The sequence below is a fragment of the Lactuca saligna genome, chromosome 4 (genome assembly GCF_052625555.1).
Source record: "Lactuca saligna cultivar CGN05327 chromosome 4, ASM5262555v1, whole genome shotgun sequence".
Classification (NCBI taxonomy): Eukaryota; Viridiplantae; Streptophyta; class Magnoliopsida; order Asterales; family Asteraceae; genus Lactuca; species Lactuca saligna.
The window spans coordinates 22,000,653-22,006,551 of NC_136420.1; the positions used below are offsets into that span (position 1 = coordinate 22,000,653).

The following is a 5,899-nucleotide window of genomic DNA, read 5'->3' on the forward strand; positions in this document are numbered from 1 at the left end:
TCAATGCCTTCGACCCGTTCCTATTGAAGGAAAACTAACCTTTCAAGCTAACTGCTGAAAACTCGTGTGAGGGTATCTCTAATGGCTGCTCCAACGACTCCCCGACTATCATGACCACAATAAACACTCAATCAAAATCCGTAAGACTTCTTAGGGTAAAATGACCATTTTACCCTTAGGATAATTTTGGACCGTACCTAAGGCCCAATTCCATATTATCTTTCCCAGCCCACTATTGCCTCACTAAAGGCCCACTAATGGCCTAATTTTTTTATCCTTTTGTCCTCACGTCTTGAGCTTCATCGTCTCATGTCTTGAGAGTTAACTCGGCTTGGGTTGATACAACGAGTCAACCCGGTTCACTCGTCTCAAGGTCTCAGACAGGTGAAATCATTGTGCTCACATCGTGAGGCTATACCCCTCACGTCGTGAGAACTGTTCTATGAGCATTAAGCTCTTAATCTTTTAAGATGAACGTTGAGACTATCCATAATACCTTATTTAGTCTAAAAGACCATAAATATCATATCTTTTTAGCCATGCATGGCCAATGCATGACTTAATCACTAGCTAGGTTTAAACTTGGTATAATCATAAAGATTCAAGCTTAGGGGCCATAACTTGCACCAAAGTCCAGATCCATGGGTTCTAGTATAGCTAATGACTCAATGGTTCATAAAGTTTCTATCTTTATGAACCTCATGCTTGGTAAGCCAAGATCTCATGCAAAGAAGGTGGCCAAAACCTAGATTTAGCAACCTTAAGTGAAAAAGGTAGGATCTTTATACCTTAATGGAGCTCAGAAGTTCAGTTAGTCCACAAAGATGAGCTAGTCCTGCCAAAATGAGTCACCATAAGAGCTTCTTCTTCTTCTCCTTCAAATAAAACAAAGCACCTTTAACACCAACACCTCTAACAAAAGCTCAAAAGGATCAAATTTAGGGTTTTCAGTGACTTGAGAGTGAAAGAGGCTGAGAGTGGGCAACCCTAGCCTCCTCATTCTATTTTTATACCCGATTTTTAGGGTTTGGGAGCATCAAGCCGGGCTCAGGTTGTGAGAAATGATGCCTCACGTCGTGAGGTTTGAGGATGTGGGGTTAAAGAGTCAATTACCCTACCCACGACGTGGCCACTATGGCTCACTTCGTGAGCCACTTCCGAGTGTAAAAACTAACATTTTATACCTCATGATTCGGATGTTACACAATATGTTTAACATCGTGTACCAGAAATGTATCCAGGAGAGCTTATGTAGTCATTGCATCTTAGACTAATACCTCTAAACAATAAGGGTTGAAGTTAAGTTCCCTGGCATAAGCATATGTTGTTATTTTTAGGATTTTTTATTTTGAGTGAAAAAAGTGAGAAAAAATAATAAAAAGTAGGAAAAAAATTTGTTACAAAATTTTGGGGGAACAGTAGTCTACAAAGCTATAAAGATCAAGAAATATCATGAAGAAAAGCTCCAAATTATGAAGACTAAAGAATAAGGCAAAATTTGCCAAGTTATTTTTTCTATTGTTTTTTTTATTCTTGGTTATTTTTCCATATGTATGCTTTAGTTTAACAAAAGTACCTTGAGGTTAAGAAAGTTTTATGGGGATGGATTTAGATGGATGCATAAAATGAGCGTTGTTCAAAAGAAGTGGACAAATGTTTATGAAGATTGTGAGTATTTAGGATTGGGGAAGTTCTTAGGAAAAATATAGACACAAATACATGCATTGAGGTCTTGGAGTAATGGAGAGCCTCAAAATGGATTGTTTTGTGTAATGTGGGTAGCTAAACTTTTGATATGATTCCTATATGGTGAATTAAAAGAAATCGTCTATGTGACACGATCGAAAGGATATGTAAAGAAAGGAAACAAGCATAGGGTATTTCCACTCACGAAGGCACTATATGGTCTAAGACAAGCACATAAAGCATGGAATATAAAGCTTGATGGAATTTTAAAGAGTATGAAATTTCATAGGTGTAAGAAAGAACCATCAGTTTACCGAAAAAACTAAAGGACAAATGTATTAATATTGGAAATTTATGATGACTTGTTTGTCACAGGTACAAGCTCAAGCATGATTAAAAGATTCAAGATAGATATGTCAAAGAATTTTGATATGTCAAATCATGGAAAATTCATTTACTACCTTGGCATTAAAGTTAAGCAAGAGGAAATAGGAATTACAATAAGTCCAAAAGCTTAAGTTCAGCGAATTCTAAAAGAAGTCGGTTTACATAATTGAAATATTGAATCCAACCCACATTCCAATAGAACTTGGAAGAAAATTATCAAAGGCCGAAGATGAACCAGAAACCGATCCAACTCAATATAGGAAAATTGTAGGATGTCTAATTTATCTCTTGCAAACAAGACCCGATATGGCATTTTCGGTTGGATTTATAAGCCAATACATGCAAAGTTCAAGAGAAACATGGAGTTGCAATCAAACAAATTTTAAGATGCCTACAAGGAACGATTTCACACGGAATAAAGTATGAGAGGACGGGACGAAAGAAGCTTGTAGGTTATAATGACAACAGTCACAATATTGATCCAAATTACGGAAAGAGTACAACAGGTCGTGCATTTTATTACGGGTCATCCCTAATAACATGGTGTTCACAAAAACAAGATACACTTGCATTGTCATTATGTGAGGCAGAGTTCATGGCAGCCAATGTAGTTGCATGTCAAGTAATATGGCTTTAAGATCAATTTGGCGAAATCACGAACACACCTCAAGAAAAGGTGACCTTGAGAGTGGATAATGAGTCTACAATATAACTCACAATAAATCCTGTTATTCATAAAAAAAAAAAAAGTATACATATAGATATAAGATACCATTTCATTCGCAATTGTGTTGAAAACGAACAAGTAAAGGTTGAGTACATTCCCGGTGAAGAACAGAAGGCAGGTATTCTGACAAAGCCACTAGCCCGAACAAAGTTCAAGGAGATGAAGACATTGGTCGGGATCAAAGAAGTTTCTAGAAAGGACATAGAAATTAGAGGGTGATTATTGGAATTTCTAAGACCATTAGGACACAAGAAAGACAAATTGAGTAGGGCTCAAGCATGGAGGTTTGATCCTATACAAGGAAAGTTATTTCATACTTTTACTCTACAAGTTTGGTAGTCTATGCCTATAAATACATTCATAGAATATGAGTTATGTATGTGATGTAATCAAATTGAACTTTGAGTTTAAGTTTCTCAATAAATTTGAGAGTTATTCCATTTGTTTATTGTATTATTGATTTTAGTTTTAATAAATTCAATTTGCAGCAAAATGAAGTCATGTATATAAATAATTTATATTTCTTAAACTAGTTATCGTTATTAATTAATTACATCAGTAGTATAAATAGGCAATATAAATATAAGGTTTAAAAATAAATATTTTAATTAAAAGTAGTAGTTTTATTACTTAATAACTAATAATAAAATTTATAATTTCTACGTAGGAACTTTTCGCAAAAAAATTATTTGTCGTTGCTGTTTTGCACGGATGCTTGTCTAGTTTTGAAAATGGGAGATGATTTGTACACAACAATTTTTCTTCATATATAACAATTGGTGTTTTAAAATGTTGTATTGTACAACTCTATAAAACATACATTGTTGTGTAAGGCAAAAAAATTATTGTATACGAATCACTTCCTTTTGAAAATATATATTGTTTTTCCATGAAATTTCAAATTTTTTTTTTTTTTGGAGTAAACTTAAATAAATAAATACATAAAATATCTACGGAAGGTTTGAAAATACATATTCAAGTGAATTAAATACAATGGGACCCATCTAAAATCATTTACGAGTTTCACTTAGCCATTTACATTACAAACTGTGACTAATGGTACAATACTTGTGATAAAAAAAATTGATATTAATATTAAAAATTATTAGTTGAGGTAACATTACAAATAGATGTTTGTAAAATACTAAAATAATACAAATTGTTGTTAGAAAATAAGGTATACATGGCTACTTGCTAATATTTGGTTGCTTAAAACCAATAAACTTGTTAGAGAAAACCCCAATGAATAATTTCCATCTTTGTCTTATCTTTAAATTCGTACTCGAATTTATTTTTTACTATCATTTAACACTTTTACATCTATCGAACAATTTCCGTCTTACACTTCATCTTTGTATTAATTGATATCATAAAGATTTAGATTAGTGAGGCATGAAGATGGATTAATAGCATACGTTTATATATACGTAAGCCATCTAAATTATTGGTGTCATACAACGATCATTTTCAGATATTAGGGTTATTTTCACATTAAAGAAAGAAGAAACATGGTTTGGGAAGGACCACACAAGGATTCATGCCATGAAAGATTTGTCCCATCACATAAATTTCATATTTAACACATTCTATACAAATCATAATCATATGATGACATGATTATAACCAATGCAACTACTGATCAATTGGCTTATTAAAACTGTTAAAACTTGAAACATACTCAAATTTATATGTAACTATAAACGTATCATAGGCATATTATCTACGAAATTATCAACGTTGTGCTGACAACAAAACAACAAAACATTAATCTTTTCAGATTTGGTTTTCAGATATTCTCAAATAAAGAATGGAACACCCTAGAGATTGTACATATTTCATGCATAAGGAAATATATGAGTAAATGCACACACATGAAGAAGACCATAAAACCAATGATAACCTCAAGACGAACAAGTTGAAGATGAGGGGCTCATAAATTATATGTGGATGCTACCTCATTGAGGTAATGCTTGACCCATCATGTTTGTGGGTGATGTCTACACCTATCATCATTTGAACATGACATGTATACAATATGTTACCTATACATATGTACATACTATCTTGTCCTAAATCATATATACTATTCTTTTATTCAAAATAAACATTTCAAGAAAAAAAGAAATACCAAGTGGGAAGTGGACCCCACAAAGAAAATTTGTAATGACCCAAGGACCCCTACCCACCCTACTCTAGAACTACCTCATGTCCAAACATCCTCTATATAAGGAAACCCATCCACCATTCTCTGCCATAATATTCTTCAAACTCAACCACTTGTTTTTGCCAATCACTTCAGAAAACTCACTAATCTTTTCTCTAAATCATCACTTATCAAGTTCTTGTAGAAGAGATACTCATTTTCGGGGTTTTGTTAGTAAAACAATGAAGATGATGGGAAGCAATAGCATGGGAAGATCAAAGAGAAGGGTATCAAGTAAGCTTGGAGGAGTTCTTAAAGAGCAAAAAGCAAGGCTTTACATAATTAGGAGGTGTGTGGTGATGCTTCTTTGTTACCAAGATTGATTTGTTAATTCACTACATCTTCCTTAGATTTGTTCTTAAAAGAATGTGTAAATAGAGATATATATGTGTAAGGAGCTTCACAATTTTGTAATCCTACATATTAATTAGCCTTTACAGGGCTTCATTGTATATTATTTAGCTTTGTGTTTTTTAACCTATCATTTTGTTTTTATTTTGATTGTTAGATGTGTTAGTTCGATCAAAAACTAAGGGTTAAATTTTCTTTTTAGCTTTATATTTGAAATCCAGCGCAAATCAACCATTTGTTTTTGTGAGAAGGCTCTACTAAAAGATTACACTTTGCAATAATAAATAATTTTGCACAAATTGTGAGGATTTAATTGTAGTTTTTTACTTTTTTTTTCTTTTCATAACTATGGTTTTTTTTCTTAGGGAAGACCAAGCAAAACGATTTAAAATTTTAATACTTGTTCAAAATATCTGAAGTATATATTGTCACCCTGAATTAACTCAGTGTCATGAATATTATAACAAGTTCTTTTTGGATCTGACAAAGACTACAACATTCTTCTTTGAAAAGTTTAATGTTAGAGTTAAGAGTAATAGATTTAT

At 32.8% G+C, this 5,899-nt stretch overlaps 1 pseudogene; it reads left to right on the forward strand.

Annotated features, from left to right (window-relative positions):
* The first annotated feature begins 5,041 nt into the window (after window positions 1-5,041).
* LOC145038348 (small polypeptide DEVIL 4 pseudogene) lies at window positions 5,042-5,482 on the forward strand (annotated as a pseudogene).
* Window positions 5,483-5,899: the final 417 nt, after the last annotated feature.